General features: G+C 37.3%; 1 protein-coding gene across 3 annotated transcripts in view; it reads right to left on the bottom strand.

The window, feature by feature from the left end:
* The window catches only part of SDK1 (sidekick cell adhesion molecule 1), an 869,284-nt gene that overhangs the window by 665,754 nt on the left and 183,656 nt on the right, over positions 1-19,874 (bottom strand). The window lies entirely within an intron of this gene.

Raw genomic sequence — 19,874 nt, 5'->3', positions numbered from 1 at the left:
CCCAAATATATAATCACACACCCCCACAAAGCTGGCACAGCAGCTCTTTCTGCCCACAAGTCCAGTCCCCTTGCTTTAATGAAACCACCATTTTGCACCAACGACGTCTCAAGAATTCTTTCTTGGCTGTCCACTCCAGACTTCACCACACCCAACCTGAACCTATGTTCAAAAACTGTATCATATTCAAGTCTGAAATCTTTAAACTCTAGATTCAGAAGAGAGCAGTTAAAAATTCTTCCGATGACGCTAGGCCCCAACAGAACTAAAAATGCACAGAACCTCATTCATTTCTTCTCCAGAGAAACAAGTACAATTAAAAAAAGAAAAAAAAAAAGGTAAAATTAATGGACAGAAGTTGCTTCCGGCCATCAATATTTTTGCATGAAATTTATGTCTGTGCTGAAATATTCCCTCATACCAAGTAAGGCAAATCTCTGAAATCTTTAACCTATGATTAAACTGCTGAACAATATAGTTATTTTCCTATGTCTTAATTCAGGGAAGCAGCTTCACCTGATCTGAAATCTTAGGAAGCATTTTCAATTTCTTAGGGAAAATGCCTGACAGACTTCTTTTTAATCTCCCTTTAGATAAAGCTCTCTGAAGATCAAAGGGGCTTCACTCAGGCAGATGTGTTTTGCTGTCAATGGCTAAGAGGGAAAAACAGACTTCAAGCAAACTGCTCAAAGAACCCTTAAATAATTAGGCATTAAATAGAGAATACAAAATCCTTAGAAAGGTCAATGGATAAGGAAAACCATGGCATTCACTCACAAAAAAACCCAAAAACAAAACAAAACAAAACAAAAAAACCCAAAAACCTTACTTTGGAAAACCACAAGAAATAAGCCCTGGCTGGAAAAACCAAATCACAATGAACCAGATAAGCCCTCCATAAATACTTAAAAATACTGAAATACACAGTACCTAATGCTACTGACTGCACATCATCAGTTCTACTCTATCAAAGAACTTCTGATGAAATCAATTAATTCATAAAAAATTTCAAATTTAAAACCAGCCTGTAGATTATCACATGATCAAAAAAACAATCCTTAAAGCTAACAATGTATTGCTAATGAGTACTTTGTAACTTCATGTAACCAGGGAAAAGCTCAAATTATTTAAAGTTAGCTCCCAAAATTATATCAGGCGACTTGTATTTATACCCTTTCAGAAAACACAGTATTGGGCACAAGAGAACTGTGTTTCACAAGTAAAAGAAAATATGCTTCTCTTGGAAAAGAATGTCTCACGTGAAAAAGGAATAAAGGAATGCTGAACGTACATACCTGAACTTTTTCACAACCTGAACAGACTGATTCTCTATGCTTTGTTTCTTCCATCCAAAAATACTGAGACAGCTATTCATTTCTTGGATATATTGCATTATAAATATCTAAGGTGGAGAATTACTTAAATCCTCAATAAAGAAATACAGTAACAATAATGATTATGTCACTTACGTATGACAATTAGAAACTCAAAAAGCTTAAAAACTACATAAAAGCAAGATCTCTGATAAGTTTGTGATGCATTTTCAGGTTTCTCCAAGCACTGTTCAATGCAAAAGTTAATAAATAAGGACTTAGGCTATGGGCAAGAAATAAATTTTCATTTGGAGAATTAGTTTTAATTAAATACTGTCCAATTTAAAACACTTAAAATTAAGCTTATTTGTAATCCTACCTCAAATCAGAAGTCCAAAAAATGTAGAATGAAATCACTTATGAAGAAATTGTTCATAAGACAAATTCTTAAAGGTTTCAACAAAATTTGTGCTTAAGCAATCTTGACAGTTGCAAAGATGGACTATGATTTCTGTTGTAATTTAGCAACAGGTACCAAATTTAAAAGAATTTACTATGAAAATGAGCTGAAAGCAGACAAACTCACTCAGGTAAAGGAATATCTAGTCCATTTTTCCAAAAATCTATTACATAATTATTTTACCAGGTACAGTTTTCACATGTATCAAAAGTACAATGGACAATTCTTTTTTTTTTTTAAGATTTTATTTATTTATCTGACAGAGAGAGAGATCACAAATAGGCAGAGAGACAGACAGAGAGAGAGATGAGGAGAAGCAGGCTCCCTGCTGAGCAGAGAGCCCCATGCGGGACTCGATCCCAGGCCCCCGGGATCATGACCCGAGCCGAAGGCAGAGGCTCAACCCACTGAGCCACCCAGGCGCCCCTACAATGGACAATTCTTAAACACCATCAGTAGGGATCTTAATTACAGGAGTAAAAAAATATTTTCTTCTTCATGAGAAATATAAGTGGTATTTAGCTCCAATTCAAATTTTGGTCAATATACAAATTTTACGGTCTTTAATTAACAGCAAATTTTAAGAGCACCTTTCCTATTATAAAAATATGTGCTTGTTATAGAAAAAAGTATCTTATTGATCATAAAATGTGTTCCCCAAGAAGCATAGGGCAAAGTAGAAAGGATCCCAAATTCTACCACCCAGGTATAGCCACATTTATCAATATTTTGGTGTCTTTCCTTAAGATGGTCGGTGTGTGTGTAAAGAGAGAGAGAGATTTTTACAGCTTATTTATCAAAAGAACTAAAAAAAAAGATACTAATAAAAAAGAACTAGATGTTTACTATGGATGGTGTGTAAGTATTTCTGATTTTAAGAAATCAATGCCTCCAGTCATTTGCTATCTATCTAACACATAGTAAATCATTAGTCAAAATCCTTAAGTATGAAAATTCCTTTTATGTTGTTCAATTCAACTTGGCTTGGAGAGGCGGATGGGGAGCTTTGGGCAATCCTCTTGACAGACTATCATAAGCATTTGGATAGCTCTGCCATTATTAGCTAAAGCCACATAAGAAAGGAATCAATTATTTTAAGTGATAAGTAAAAACGACAAGCAATTTCATATGAACTGTTGTTTCCATGAATTTTTTTAAATTCCTCTTTAATTTCCTGGTTGACCCATTCATTCCTTAGTAGGCTGCACCTTAGCCTCCATGTATATGAGTTCTTCTCAACTTTCCTCTTGTGACCGAGTTCTAGTTTCAAAGCACTGTGATCTGAAAATATGCAGGGAATGATCCCAATCTTATGGTACTGGTTGGAACCTGATCTGTGACTCATGATGTCATCTCTTCTGGAGAATGTTCCATGGGCACTAGAGAAGAATGTGTATTCTGTTGTTTTGGGATGGAATTTTCTGAATATATCTATAAAGTCCATCTGGTCAGTGTGTCATTCAGAAGAGGAGAAATTAAGGAGTCAATCCCATTTACGATTGCACCCCAAATCCTAATAACCTAGGAATAAATCTAACCAAAGCGGCAAAGAATCTATACTCAGAAAACAAGAGAATACTCATAAAAGAAATTGAGGAAGACACAAAGAAATGGAAAAACGTTCCATGCTCTTGGATTGAAAGAGTAAATATTGTGAAAATATCTATGCTACCGAAAGCAATCTACACATTTAATGTAATCCATCAACTTTTTTCATGGAAATGGAAAAAATAATCCTAAAGTTTGTATGGAACCAGAAAAGACCCAAATGGCCAAAGGATTGTTGAAAAAGAAAACTAATGCTGGGGGCATCAAAATTCCAGACTTTAAGCTCTATTACAAAGCTGTAATCATCAAGACAGTATGGTACTGGCACAGAAACAGACACATATATCAATGGAACAAAAGAGAGAGCCCCAAAATAGATCCTTGACTTTATGGTCAACTAATCTTTGACAAAGCAGGAAAGAATATCCAATAGAAAAAAGATAGTCTCTTCGACAAATGGTGTTGAGAAAATTGAACAACCACATGCAGAAGAATGAAACTGGACCGTTTCCTTACACCATACACACACGAAAAAGACTCAAAATGAATGAAAGACCTAAATGTGAGATAGGAATCCATCAAAATCCTTGAGAAGAACACAGGCAGCAACCTCTTCAACCTCTTCAACCTCAGCCAAAATGCTCAGTATTAGTTAGCATCAGGGAAATACAAATCAAAACCACAATGAGATACCACCTCACATGGTCAGAATGGCTTAAATTAACAAGTCAGGAACGAACAGATGTTGACAGGATGTGGAGATAGGGGAACCCTCTTACACCATTGGTGGGAATCAACCCTAAGCTGGTGCAGCCACTTTGGAAAACAGCATGCAGGTTCCTCAAAAAACTGAAAATAGAGCTATCCTCAACCCAGCAATTGCACTACTGGGTGTTGGTCCCAAAGATACAAATGTAGTGATCTGAAGGGGAACTTGCACCCCAGTGTTTACAGAAGCAATGTCCACAATAGCCAAGCTATGGAAATAGCTTAGATGTCCATCACAGAGAGTCAATTATCATATGGTTTCACTTATTTGCGGAGCATAACAAATAACATGGAGGACATGGGAAGATGGAGAGGAGAAGGGAGATGAGGGAAATTGGAAGGGGAAGTGAACCATGAGAGACTATGGACTCTGAAAAACAACATGAGGGTTTTGAAGGGGCGGGGGGTGGGAGGTTCGGGGAACCAGGTGGTGGGTATTAAGGATGGCACGTATTGCATGGAGCACTGGGTGTGGTGCAAAAACAATGAATACTGTTAGGCTGAAAAGAAATTAAAAAAAAAAAAAAAACCCAGTTGAATGGATAAAAAAGATGTAGTATGTACACACACACACACACACACACACACACACACAGGAATATTATGCAGCCATCAAAAATTAAACCTTTTTTTTATATATTTTATTTATTTATTTGAGAGAGAATGAGTGAGAGAGAGCATGAGAGAGGAGAAGGTCAGAGGGAGAAGCAGACTCCCCAAGAAGCTGGGAGCCCGATGCGGGACTCGATCCTGGAAGTCCAGGATCATGACCTGAGCTAAAGGCAGCTGCTCAACCAACTGAACCACCCAGGTGCCCTCAAAAATGAAATCTTTCCATTTGCAATGACGTGCATGAAACTAGACGGTATTATACAAAGCGAAATAAATCAATCAGAGAAAGAAATATATGCTCTCACTGATATGTGGAATTTGAGAAACAAGGTAGAGGATCATAGGGGAAGCGAGGAAAAAATGAAACAAGATGAAGCCAGAGAGGGAGACAAACCATAACAGACTCTTAATCTTAGGAAACAAACTGAGGGTTGCTGGAGGGGAGGCAGGTGTCAAGGGTAAGGTGGTTGGGTAATGGACATTGAGGAGTGAATGTGCTATGGTGAGTGCTGTGAATTATGTAAGACTGATGAATCACAGACTTGAACCCATGAAATAAATAATACATTATATGTTAAATAAATAAATAAAGGGTTCATGTCTGTCCCTTACATCAGTCCAGAAAAATAGTGTGATGGAAAATTACTACAGCACCTTCTATTCACAAAGGATCTGGTCACCTGAACACGTCTCAGATATGGTTAAGTCCTCCTCTGTGTCCCTACAGTTGGATAGGTTTTTAGACCAATGGATAACTCAGCATTGACTCCCTGAAATGCTCTACCCATAAGGTGTAAAATCCTTTAGTAAACACCAATATAATACTCTAAGCTGGTTCACCAGACACTCCTTCCAGGCCTTCCAAGTCTGCCTGAATGTTCAGATAAGCAGATAAGAGAAGATAGATCCACCCACATTTAAAAAACAAAAAACAACAACAACAACAACACAATTTTTTTTTTAATTCATTTGGCACAGAGAGATAGAGAGAGAGAGAGAGACCAGGCAGGGGGAGCTGCCAGCAGAAAGAGAGGGAGAAGTATGCTCCTCACTGAGCAAGAAGCCCGATGTGGGACCCAATCCCAGGACCCTGGGACCACAGCTGGAGCTGAAGGCAGATGCTCAACCAACTGAGCCACCCAGGCATCCCAAATCCACCTACCTTTATAGGACTTTCCCACCTTCCAAAAAGTAATTAATCAGGAAGACTGTGTTTATAGTACATGGCAGGCTAGATCTTACCAATAACACAACACTATACAAAACTCAGCAATTAGAGGGACATAAAGATATGAAAAAAAAAAAAAAAAAGAAAGAAAGAAAGAAAAGCTTTCATAGGTATCAAATAACAAGAAAAACCAATGGTTAGGGACATCAGAATATCTCTACTAGAGATACATCTTCTCAGCTTTTGTCTTCAATTGCTGAAATATCAAATTATACTGAGGTTTTCACTATGTTTTCTATGCCCATTTCTCAAAAAATCTTCATTTTTTGGTTTAAATAGTTTTATTCATCATTGAATTTGTACATGTTATACAAATGTTGGAAAGAATTATGAGAACTTCTAGAGAATGCCATTGATTGTCACAGGTGACAAACTAGACATGAGAGCCTCTGCTTTACCCCAGAAGCTGGCCCATATCATAAATCAAAAAGTTCTGAGGATTTGTCCTCAGAATTCCAATGTTCACTCTGAGTGGAGACTTAACTGCAATTTGCATTGGGAAGCTCTCCAACAGCGGCCCCTCTCACAGAATTAGTTTCACCACACTCAAATTTCTGATTCTTGATTCCTGTAAGAGTGTGTGTGTGCACTCCCTATTCAGGGGTATTCCTCAGGTGTACTACTGGCTAGCAAAAACATTAGCATGAGCCACTCAGGTATATTATTTTTTTAAATACTCAGTGTAAACTATAATTTAATGGCAAATTATAAAGTAAAATTACATATATGTACATTTTTCTCCAGATAAAAACTAATATATAAGGTCATGATATATTTTGTAAAAATCTGCTATAAAAACATTGAACTGGGAAATAATTCATAAAACTGAAATGTACTTCAGCCAAGGTACTTTCTTTATATGTGAATGTTAAACATAAAATGCATTGTATTTTTTTAAGATTTTTATTTACTCATGTATTTGACAGAGACCATAAGTAGACAGAGAGGCAGGCAAAGAACGAGGAGGAAGCAGGCTCCCCACCCAGCAGAACGCCCGACGTGGGGCTCGATCCCAGGACCCTGAGATCATGACCTGAGCTGAAGGCAGAGGCCTCAACCCACTGAGCCACGCAGGTGCCCCATAATGAATTGTATTAAGAAAATATTTATGGTCCTGTATTATAAATGTTGGCTTTAAGAGAACAGCTTTTCTAGGTGTTTGTGGGTGGCTCAGCCAGTTAAGTGTCTAACTTCTGATTGTGGCTCAGGTCATGGTATTAGAGTCATGAGATCAAGCCCCACACTGGACTCTGCACTAAGCATGGAGCCTGCTTAAGATTCTCCCTCCCCCCCTCTCCTCTGCCACTCCGCCCCTCCTCCTGCTTGTGCTCTCTTTCTCTCTCTCTTAAAGTTAATTAACTAACTAGTTAATTAATTAAAGTATAGCTTTTATTAAAAAAAGAGAATGGAAAGTCATGCAAAGTTTCAACTTTACTATCTTGCTAACAATAAAAAGCAAAGTTTCTCCATCCCAAAACACTTTATAAACTTGAAATGAGCATTTGTATGTTTCACTTGGAGAAAGATGTGCCAGTGTAACAATACTCAGAAATAAGTACATAAAATATTTAAATGCCTGGTTAAGTCATAGTTAAAGCATCCTAAAGGAGGCTGATTGTTTTCAGATTAAAACCATCAGAAAAGGAATGATTAAGAATAAGAATATTTTACATCTGCTTGGCCCTCTGGGTTCCACAGCCCCAAAGATGGGAGACATGGCTCTTTACAGGTGTCTGGAGTGGGATTAAAGGAGAAAGATGGGGTCCACATGCCTGGAATGTGTCAAACAAGCCAGTTCAGGTGCCAAGGTTACCATCATACTAGGTCCTCCTCATACAGCCTGTTATGGAAGCAATGTGTTAAAATCAGACACTCACATGCACAAACATAAGGGCATTACAAGATTACATTACAAGAGAGACAAGCAGAATGAAGATTCACAAAGCCTAAGTCCATCATTTTTTTCCTTGAAGCTGAAGTAGTTTAAACATGCACAGAAAACTCACTTTAGAAAACTTGAAATTACAAACACTCCTATAGTAATAATCATGATTGTCTGATGATTAATTGGCACTTATCATGGGCTGGCACTGTACTATGAAATTTTCATTCATCCTTCCTCCTAAAGAGGAGAGAGAATCTTAAGCAGACTCCCCACTGGGCAGCCTCCATCTCACAACCCTGAGATCACGACCTGAGAGTCAAAAACAAGGGTCCAACGCTTAACCCACTGAGCCATCCAGATACCCTTACAATCCCCATTGAACAGATGAGGAAGAAAGGCTTTTACAGAAACTGACTCCTGTAAAAGCGTGCTCACAGTCAAATAACAAGTATCAGAGCCAGGGCTCAAATCCCAATCTATCTGATGTCATTAATTCATTCTTTCCTTGTTTATTTGCTCATTCAGAATATGTCAGTTCCAAACAAATAATACTAAGCATTTTGTAGCACCAAGGTTAAAATGCTGCAGTAAAAAAAAAAAAAGACCTGGTCCTTGATGTCATGGGAAATTAATCAAATTATCACTAAACTAAATGTCAATTTACATGTATACAAAGGACTATGAAGGACAAGGAAAGCCTACAAGTCCTCACCCAGTCTCCACAAGAGTCAGGAACAACCTCCCTAAGGAAATGACGCCTGTGCTAACATCTGGAGGAGGAAAGTTAGGTGAGGGAAGAATAAGAAACAAGTGTAAAGCCCCCTAGCAGGAGGGAACAAGGCACTAACTCACACATCAGAGGAAAGGAAAAGAGAGCAGAGAGGTAAAATTCAGACCACATAGTCCATATTAAGAATTTCAGCCTTTATCTAACAGCAAAGGGAAGGCACTAAAGAACAAGCAGGTAGGGTAGGATGATATTATTGTTGTGTTTCAGAAATCCTATTGGCAATGAATGGCAAACAGACAGGAAGGGCTTAGGCAGCAGCGGAAACAGACAGGACAGGTGGGAAAGACATTTGGGAGGAAAACCCATGAAATGTGGGGATCATATGGATGAGGCATTAAGAATGACTCCTAAGTTATGGAGTGCTTGACCAGATAGAAGAGCTTGCCCTAGTATATGTTGAGTCTGGGGTACCCTCAAAACACCGAAGTGAGAGTTGATGGTTGGATACAGAACTTGAGAGCCCAGATAAATTTGAATCATCAATATATAACACGGTAGAGGACTATCCAAACCATGTTCATGAAAAAGGTTAGAAGATTATTGACTGAGAACAGAATAAAATTAGGACTAGCTTTGGGAAGGACACTATACGACTGGTAGATAATGATATTCAGCCCCCCAAAAAATATCAAGAGAAAAAGCAGGGGTCTTTCAGGAAGAAATTAACAAAGAAGGCGTATTGTAACTATTTCAAAAGGACTGAGAGACCAATAGTGAAGAGTCCTACTGAAAAGTCAAGTGAGATGTGAACTGAAAACATCCTTTGGGCCTGGTTTCCCTGAGGCCACTGATACCCTATCCAGGGCAATTTTGGTAGAATGATGGAAACAAGACAAGTTTGAGTTGAGGCAGCAAATACAGACAACTCTTTCTGGAAGTTTGTTTCAAGTGGGAAGAGAGAGAAAGAAGGCATTAGCTAGGTAGATGTAGGGTTGGGGAAGGTCACGGTTCTTTTTTAATATAGAAGAGTCTTGAGTACATTCAAATGCTGATAGAATTGCTTAGGGTCATGAGCAGCAATTTGAATTTTAAGAAAGGAAAAAGTTAAAAGATAAATTGATAATACACATTTCTTAGGAGGATAAAACAGGATTGAATTCTAAATCCAAGTGGAGATAACTAATTTTAAATATTTAACAAAAAGAAAAAATGCTGAAAATGTATGTAGCTCACTCATTACTAGAAGTAGGATATTAAAAGAATTTTTAATTTAATGGCTTCTGTTTCTCTGTCAAGTATAAGGTACATTATCCATTGAAAAGATGGGACAGAAGAAGGATAGGGAAAACTCTGAGGCAAAAAAAAAAAAAAAAAAAGAAAAAGAAAGAAACCTCACAGAGCACTTGGGTGGCTTTGTCAGTTAAGCATCTGCCCTTGGATAAGGTAGTGATCCTGGGGTGCTGGGATGGAGCCCCACATCGGGCTTCATGCTCAGTGGGAGGCCTATGTCTTCCTTTTCTTCTGCCTGCCACTCCACCCTACTTGTTCTGTCAAATTAAAATAAAATAATAAAATAAAATAAAACCAAACCTTGGAATAGTTTAGTGATGACCAGTCACACAACTGTGAAGTACCAGAAGGATTCTAATCCAGAACTTAAAACTTGAATTCAGCCCTCATGCCATTCCACAGCAGCTGCTACTCTGTTCTCTGGCCATTTAGGTTTTTTTCTTCACATCATTTTCCCCTTTTCCCCTACTCTGACTCTTGCACAAAGACATTCTGGCTAGTGAAATCACAGGGCTTCTCAGGGAGATGTGGATGTTGGCTAAAACTTCATGAGCTTGTTATATCGCTCAGAGTGATGGTTTTAAATAACAAGAGTCCAATTTTAGATGTATTAAGTAGACAAGGAATTCATGGGAATGAGACCATGTTGCTCACAAAACTGTCACAATGGCTGGATGGAAAACAACCCTCAAAAATGAGCAAGAATCAAAAAAAGCTAGAGAAAAGCCAAGATCCAACAACAGAAAGGCTACACTGGGCAACCTCTGGGTCACAAGGTTTCTTACCTTGATTGTTCTCCAAACTGATTTCTACAATATACCAACCATCACACATGACAGGTAAAAACATTAAAATGTGCACAATCCAGTTAAGTTCTATGTATGTATATAATATCCTATGAAACTTCCACATCAGATATGTGTGTTTCAAATTGGCTGAGATTTGGTCTTGAACGTTGTTGATGTATTATTTAGAATATAAAAAGAAACATTTCTCTATCAAAGATAAAAAAGCTGCTCTTCAGTCAAGAATCTAGTCTACGATTTCTTATTTAAAAATGCCAGAGGTGCCTTCGCAGTTCAGTCAGTTAAGCCTCTAACTCCTAATTTCAGCATAGGTCATGAGTCAGGGTTGCTGAGATCAAGCCCCAAGTTGGTTACATGCTGGGAGTGGAGCCTGCTTAAGACACTCTCTGTCCCTCTCCCTCTGCCCCTCTCCTTTTCTAAGTGAATGAATGAATGAATGAATGATAAAAATGCCAAATGATAAAAAACAGAGCAATGAGGAAATACAGGTAACTAGAACTGGTTTCTATATGTTAAACAATTTTAAGATTCATTTATTCTCCAGTTTATAATAATTGGGCTGGGTTTTGTCCTGAAATTAGTTCTTTTAACTGATTCATTCATTCAGTCTAAGCTACTTGACACCACAAACACAGTTGACCCTTGAACAACACAGGTTTGAACTACAGGGTTTACTTACACCTGTTTTTTTTTTGTTGTTGTTGTTGTTCAATAAATACAATACAGTACTTATAAGTTTATTTTCCCTTTTTTATGATTTTAAGAAGATTTTCTTTTCTCTAGCTTATTTTAGTGTAAGAATACCATATATAATACAAAACAGGAGTTAACTGATTGTTTCTGTTACCAGTAAGCTGCTGGTCAAGTGTAGGCTATAGTACATAGTTAGGTTTTGAGAGAATCATTAGTTATATGCACATTTTTACTGTGTAGGGGTTGGCACCCCTTACCCCCATAGTGTTCAAGAGTCAGCTGTATTCCTAATTAGTCTCAGATCGGGACATTAGGCAAGATAATATAACCTATAAAATAAATATAGACATGGTGGGGAATGGCAAGATTCAACTCCTTATATTTGGAAATTGAGTAAATGAGATTTTGTATACATCAACTGATTTGACATACTGAAATAGTATAAACTACCAAACTCCTGTTCTCCACTAAAAGCACATTTCCAAATTTCTTCCAAAGATTAAAAAATAATCATTTATAAAAGCTGAACTGCATCAAATAACAGATACACACAAAAAAACTTCAGTTTTTTAATGACATAAACACCTACAGCCTATAGTAAAGTTATTTACTGATTCAGATTTTGAAGCAGAATTTCTGAAAAGTAGTAATTCACTAAGCTTTCTCAGATAAAGTGATTTAATTTACCAATTTCCAACTTTCCCAGACTCTTCTTATAAAAATCATAACAATCACACTAAACTATAATATGGCAACTAGGTCACAGTATGTGACCCACATGCACTACACTTGTCCCCATTCTACCATTTAACAGATGAAAACTTAGAAAGCTTTTTCCCATTAAAAAGATAAATGCCATTATGCCTAAACTCTCCAGGAAAAAGCAGTTTATGGAAATAGGAATGCCATTTACTTTCTTAGAATACCACCAAATCTTAGTAGATAAAAAAAAAAAAAAAGACTAATATAAACACTTATCCCCAAATCAGTTAATTTTAAAATGTTGAACAAAAAAGCAAAAATACTCAAAATTAAAATCACTTTCTTTGCTACCAAAAAGCAGGCAGAGTTCTAAAAATTAACATATTATTTGAGAAAACTAAATAAAAGTGACAAAGACCTTCTCTTATCTACACAATACTTCTCTCTTCTCTTTTTCTGCTATAAGAACCCCAGTCAGTTCTGGGTTAGGCATCTGCCTTCCACTCAAGTCATGATCCGGGGTCCTGGGATCAAGTCCTGCAAGGGGTTCCCTGCCCAGCAGGGAGTCTGTTTCTTCCTCTACCCACTCCCTGGCTTGTGCTCTCTCTCTCCCTCTCTCAAATAAATAAATAAAATCTTAAAAAAAAATAAAGAACTTTCAAGTAGCAGTAGAGAGGGAGAGGAGGCCACGGACAGGACTCACAATAGCTTTAAACAAACTGATCATTGTGGTGACCTCACTGGCCTTGATTAGTGACAGTTCCAGACAGTCTATGGGACTGAGTTCTGCCCAACAACAGTTCTCAGCTCTGGAAACACTAATCTGTGGGGTGAGAACTTGGGAAAGCATCTGCTTTCTCAGTTTTAGAACAGAGAATGAACAAATACATTCTGTAGGCATCTCCCTTCATCTCTTGGACCTTCTCCCTACTTCCTGCCTGGAATAGACAAGTGTTGCCACGACTATGAGGCAGCAAGCATAGGGACAAAAACCAACACTGTAAGGAAGCAGAAGCAGAAAGACAGGAAGAGCCTGAGTTCTTGATGGCACTGGGGAACAGCTATATCCGGTCCTGTCCTGAATATGTCAACTTCAAATAAAGTTTAAAAAAAAAAAAAAAAAAACAAAGGGAAGATTCATGAGGTTCAAATCATTTGGAACCAGACACATTTCAAAGTGATAAAATATATAAAAACTTCATCACTAAAAGCATAAGATTATGCAAAAAGGGGTATAAGAATTTGCTACAAATTTAATACCAAATTCCTACTAAATGGACAAGATACTTCAGGGCATGAACAGACAATAACCTCATGTGATTTGTTCTTTAAAACTACAAAATCTGAGGTACCTAGGTGGCTCAATGTGTTAAGCCTCTGCCTCAATCTCCGCATTGGGCTCTCTGCTCAGTGGGAAGCCTTCTTCCCCCTCTCTCTCTGCCTGCCTCTCTGCCTGCTTGTGATCTCTCTCTCTGTCAAATAAATAAATAAAATCTTTAAGAAAATGCAAAATTTAAAATAGAATACACTTAAGTCATGCATTAAAAGATACATAACTGTAATGATGTCAGTTGTCCTCGAGCTGACCTACAGATTTAATGCAATTCAGAATCTTAGCAGAGTACTTTTACATGTTTGCATGTATCTGTGATTTGACATTGATTCTACAAACTTACAAAGAAATACAAAAAAAGTCAATAATAAGACAATGTTGAAGAGAACAAATTTAGAGACTTTCAATACCAAATTTAAAGTCTACTTATAAAACTATAGTCATTAAAATAGTGTGGTAATCTAAAAGGTAACCTATGGAATGGGAGGAGATATTTGCAAATGACATACTGAGTAAAGGGCTAGTATCCAAAATCTATAGAGAACTTATCAAACTTAACACCCCCCCCCAAAAAAAAATCCAGTCAAGAAATGGGCCAAAGACATGAAACAGGCATTTCTCCAAGTAAGGCAATACAAATGGCTTACAGACACATGAAAAATGCTCAACATCACTCCACATCAGGGAACTACATATCAAAACTACAACAAGATACCATCTCCCACGGGTCAAAATGGCTGAAATTAAAAATTCTGGAAACAACAGATATTGGTGAGGATGTGGAGAAGGGGGAACTCTCTTACACTGGTGGTGGAAATGCAAGCTGGTGCAGCCACTCCAGAAAGCAGTATGGAGGATCCTCAAAAGGTTAAAAACAGAGCTACCCTATAACCCAGGAACTGCACCACTAGGCATTTATCTGAAGGATACAAAAACTGATTTGAAGTGGCACATGCACCCCAATGGTTATATAGTGCAATGTCCACAACAGCCAGATTATGGAAAGAGCCAAGATGTCCTTCAACACATGAATGGATAAAGACGACGTGATGCATGTGTGTGTGTGTGTGTGTGTGTGTGTTCACACAAACCCTATGGGGTATTACTGAGCCATTAAAAAGAATGAAATCTTGGGGTGCCTGGGTGGCTCAATGGGTTAAAGCCTCTGCCTTCAGCTCAGGTCATGATCCCAGAGTTCTAGGATCGAGCCCCACATCGGGCTCTCTGCTCAGCAGGGAGCCTGCTTCCCCCGTCTCTCTCTGCCTGCCTCTCTGCCTGCTTGTCATCTCTGTCAAATAAATAAATCATTAAAAAAAAATAAATGAAATCTTACCATTTGCAACAACATGGATGAAACCAGAGGTATTATGCTAAGCAAAATAATGTCAGTCAGAGAAACACAAATGTCATATGATTTCACTCATATATGGAATTTAAGAAACCAAACAGATGAACTAGGGAAGGAAAGGATAAACAAAACAAGATAAAAACAGAGACAGAGGAAACCATAATGGAGTCTTAACAAAAGGGCACAAAATGAGGGTTGCTGGAGGGGGGGTTGTTGGGAGGACAGGGTAACTGGGTAATGGATATTAAGGAGGGCACTTGATATTACGACTACTGGGTATTATATGCAACTGATGAATCACTAAACTCTATCCCAGAAACTATATGTTAGCTACATGTTAACTAAATTGAATTTTAAAAACCAGTATGGTAACAGCATAAGAATAAAGAAAAGATAACAATAAAACATAATCTCTACTTGCTTAGGCAAATAGAGTCTTACATAAACACAGTCACTTAATTTATGACAAATATGACACTGCAGTGCCTAAGAGAAATGATTTTCATATTAATGATGTTGTGTCCAGACACACATATGGAAAAAATACTTTTTTTTTAAAGTAAGCTCCACACCCAGCATGGAACCCTGTGTGGGACTTGAACTCATGACACTGAGGTCAAGATCTAGGCTGAGATCAAGAGTCACTTGAGCCACCCAGGCCCCCCTCCATGGAAAAAATTATTCTTGATCTCTACCTCATACTCATATATATAAAAGCCAATTCCTGATAGACTGTATACCTATTAGTTTATTCTGTTTCTTCCAGGATTCTGACCACAACAGTACTTTATAAAAAAGAATTATGAAGGAAAAAAGGGAAAGATAATAATAATAATACTGTAGAAATAATATACTGGCAGACAAAACACCAGGAAAGTGGTAAGATCCACTGAGGTGATCTCCCTGTGTACGAAACAAAAGGTAAGAGAGCTGTACAAGAGAAGAAGAAAGACAATTAGAAGATAAATCCAAGAGACATACTCTAAAATGGAAGAAGTTCATTTATTCCTTCATTCAACAAATATTCATTGCATAGAGTACTTACTCTATAAAGACAGTGTACTAGGCACTCAGGATAAAACAACAAACAAAAGAGACAAAAATCCCTCTAGTTGTGCAACTTATTTTCTAGCAGAGTTCCACATAGCAAGAAAGGAAACACAAGAGGAAAGACAATGAGACATTTTCCCAGGACAAAAAAACAGCTCCCAGATCAAAGATGCCCACAAAGCCCCATCCCAGAGCCACAACACATCAAGAGCTATCAACCCAAAGTTTCAAATCATCAAAAAGATCTAAAAGTAGTCACATTTTTGTACATCGAATACAAGCATTAGAATGTCATTTTATTTCACAGGAAAGAAATCACTTGAGGCTGTAAGTGAATCAGTCAGGGAACAAAACTTTGAAAATTCTGAAGGAAAATGAATTTCAACCAAGAATTTCATACCCAGATAAGTGTGAGAGTAAAATAAAGGCATTTCCAAAGATGTGAAGTGCATAAAAACTTCCTTCTCACATGTGCACTCTTAAAAAAATCCCAGAGGATGTGCACCAACAAAAAAGGATGGAAATAGGCAATAGAGAGACAGCAAAGGAGACCAGCAAAGGAAGGAGGCAGAACGTGGTGACATGCATTCTACGTTGGGAGCTCTCGGGAAGTCCCATGGAGCAATTATCTCAGAATGAAGCTAGCTCTTAGAGGAATAACTTCAAAGGAAAAAAAAAAGGAAATTATAAGCCAACTAGTATGTTTGGACATATTAAGCTCAGCTTCACAGAGTTTAGGGATAAGCTAATAAAATATACATAGAAAACCAAACAAAACAGAAATCCATGAAGAAATATCCACATGGATACAGTATGCACCAATAATCAACAGTCATAAAACGTAAGCACCAAGTTCTGATTCGACCAAAACTTATAAAATTTGGAGGATGAAGGAAGAAAAAAAAAATGTATATGGAATACATGGAAGACTTTGGGAAAGGGCACAAGAATCAATTGAGAGAGTTATATCCTCATCCTGTAAGACTTCTGAAAGCCAGAAAAAAGAAGTGAATCAGTCAGGGATACCAAGATTGGAGGCAAAACAAAATGACAGATGTCTTATGAACCCCGACCTATAAGAAGAAAGCAGCCCAGGCTTGGTGTTTCTCCACCTCTAAACTAGCACAGGAGGCAGCTAGGTAAGCTCATTTTTCCCCTTAATCAATAGGAATCCCATCAGTGATACCAAAAAGGGGGTTCAATTAAGAACCTCACAGACAAGTGGCAGAAACCTCACTCCTCTTCTCCACCATATCTGAGGGTCCCTTCTTCCATTCGAAGTCACCAAGCAGCCCAAAACAGAAAAGCACCTTCTGCACATTCAGGAGACAGCAGCAGAAATTGCTGCAAGACCTGTAGACACCAGAAAAAGATAAACAAACAAACAAACAACAAAAACAGCTCAAAACAGCAAAACAAAGGCTCTAAAAATTAAGATGTCATTGGAACCACTAACAAAAGTTAATCAGTACTGAAGTGCGGAACCTAAACATGGTGAATGTGAGTTAAAATAAAAGGTATAAATAGGAACTAATACTTGATAGACAAAATATCCAAGACACAATTAAAAACCTTATGTCATACCCAAAACCAAGAAAATCAAAACTGAATAAGAAAATACTATCAATTGATTCCAACACTCTAACACATGTGATAGAACTTTCTGATTAGAACTGGATTTAATTTTTAACTTTTTATTTGAGTATAATAGACACACAATATTACATTAGTTTTGGTATACATAGTGATCTGACTTCTCCAAATATCATGTTCTGCTCCCCAAAAGCGTAGCTACCATCTGTCCCCATAAACCACTATTAAAATATCACTGACTATATTCCCTATGCTGTGCCTTTTATTCCCATGACTTATTCATTCCATAAATGGAAACCTGTACCTTCCAAAATTTGTATGACTGAAGTCCCAGAGAGAGAGGTGAAGCTAGTGGGCTGAAAGAATATTTGAAGAAATAGTATTTCCCAAATTCAGCAAAAGACATAAATCTACAGATTCAAGAAACTGAATCAATCGCAAATATAATAAATCCCCCCAAAATCCACACCAAGACAAATTAATGAAAAACTAAAGAAAGAAAAAACAACCCTGAAATCAGTGAGAGACAAACAATATCTTACTTATAGAGGAATAACAATCCAAATGACAGATTTCTCAGCAAAAACTATGGAGGCCACAAGGAAGTAACACATTCTTCAAGCGCTGAAAGAAAAAACTGTCAACTATAACTTCTATATCAATAAAATCATCCTTGGGGAATGAAGAGGGAATAAAAACATTCTGAGACAAAGGAAAACTGAAAGAATTTATGCCTAGCAAACCTTTCCTTAAAGAATGTCAATCTTCCCCCATACACTGATCTATTGGTTTAACACGATTTCTATCAAAATCCAAGTACAAATATAGACACTGCAGACACAAACAAGAGTTCTCAATAATTCCTATGTAAAGGTAAAAAATCTAGAATAGCTACAACAATCTTGACAGAGAAGAACAATGTGAAAACAATCACTCTACCTAATATTATACAGCCTACATTAATCAGGATTATGAGGCATTGACATAAAGACACATAGATGAATGGAATAGAGAACCCAGAAATACACACATCCAAATATTCTTGGTTTATTTTTGACAAGATGCAAAAAATAATTCAATGAATTCAAGAATAGCTTTTTCAACACATTGAGCTAGAGCACTTGAATATCCATGGTATCTCAAGTCTCCAATCTTATACAAATCTAACTCAAAGGGATCACGGACTTAAAAATAAAGCTTAGGACTCTAAAGCTGTTTGAACTGGAGAAAATCTTCAGCATTTGGTAGGCAACAAGTTCTTAGACCTGATTCTTAAAAAGCATAATCAAGAAAAAATTGATAAACTGGACTTCATCAAAATTAAAAAGCTTGGCTCTCTGAAGATCCTGTTAAGCAGATACAAAAATCCACAGACCAGGAAAAAATGTTCTCAAACTAGAGAACTCTCAAAACTTAAAAAAAAAAAAATCCAACCTTACAATGGGCAGAAAACATGAACAGAGATCAAAAGATGTTCAAATCAACAGTCATTAGGGCAATCTGAAACCACAAAGAGCTATCACGAATGTCTAAACTTGAAAATGAGGAGGATGCCCAATACTGGCAAGGATGCAGAAAAATGGTGCCATTCATAAATTGCTGGTGAAATATTAAAATTATACAGCCACTCTGAAAAAGAGTTTGACAGCGTCTTATAAAACTGAACATGCAATTACTATACACCCCAGCAATTGCACTCCTGGGCATTTTTGCCAGAGAAACCTGCACATAAATGTTCACCTCAACGTTACTGGCAATATCCAAAAACTGGAAATAAATTACATGTCCCTCAGTGGGCAAATGGTTGCACAAACTGCGGCAGAGATCGTGGAATCCCCCTCAGCGATAAGAAGGAATGGAACGGCTGATAAGTATAACTAAGATGGTCGCTTCTTGGCCTTTTGGCTAAGATCAAGTGTAACTATAACTAAGATGATGTCCAAGGAAGTTATGCTGAGTGAAAAAACAAATCCTAAAAAGTTACGTAATGTGACATTTTTGAAATGACAAAATCCGAGGAACTGAAAACAAACCAGTCATTGCCACTGACTGGGGACCAAGGTGGTGATGGTCATGAAAGCACCACAGGAGAGACCCTTGGAGGAAGACAGCTATTCTGTAACTTGACTGTGAAAAAAAATCTCCATCTGTGATAAAACTGCACAGAATTTAATGCGCACGCGCGGTCACACACACACACACACACACACACACACACACACACGCGTGCGCAAGTAAATCTAAGGAAATGTGAACAAATTTAAATACATTTATTAACAAAAATAAAAGTTCATTTTTAAAGGGGAAATTTCAAAGAAAAACAACATTTAACACTGAAATGAATGATAAAGGTGAAATTCTAGAAACTGAGTAGGATTTTATGATCTAACTATCAATTTTATCTTGGAACTTGGTTTTCTTTTTTGTATACATTCTTATTGCACAGTGCCTCAAAAATGTTGTAGAATAAGACAAGTAAATTGCAACTGATCAACCTTGGGTCCAGGTTTCTTTA

Source organism: Mustela nivalis (assembly GCF_964662115.1).
Source record: "Mustela nivalis genome assembly, chromosome: 19".
Classification (NCBI taxonomy): domain Eukaryota; kingdom Metazoa; phylum Chordata; class Mammalia; order Carnivora; family Mustelidae; genus Mustela; species Mustela nivalis.
This window is presented reverse-complemented; position numbering and strand designations above follow the sequence as displayed.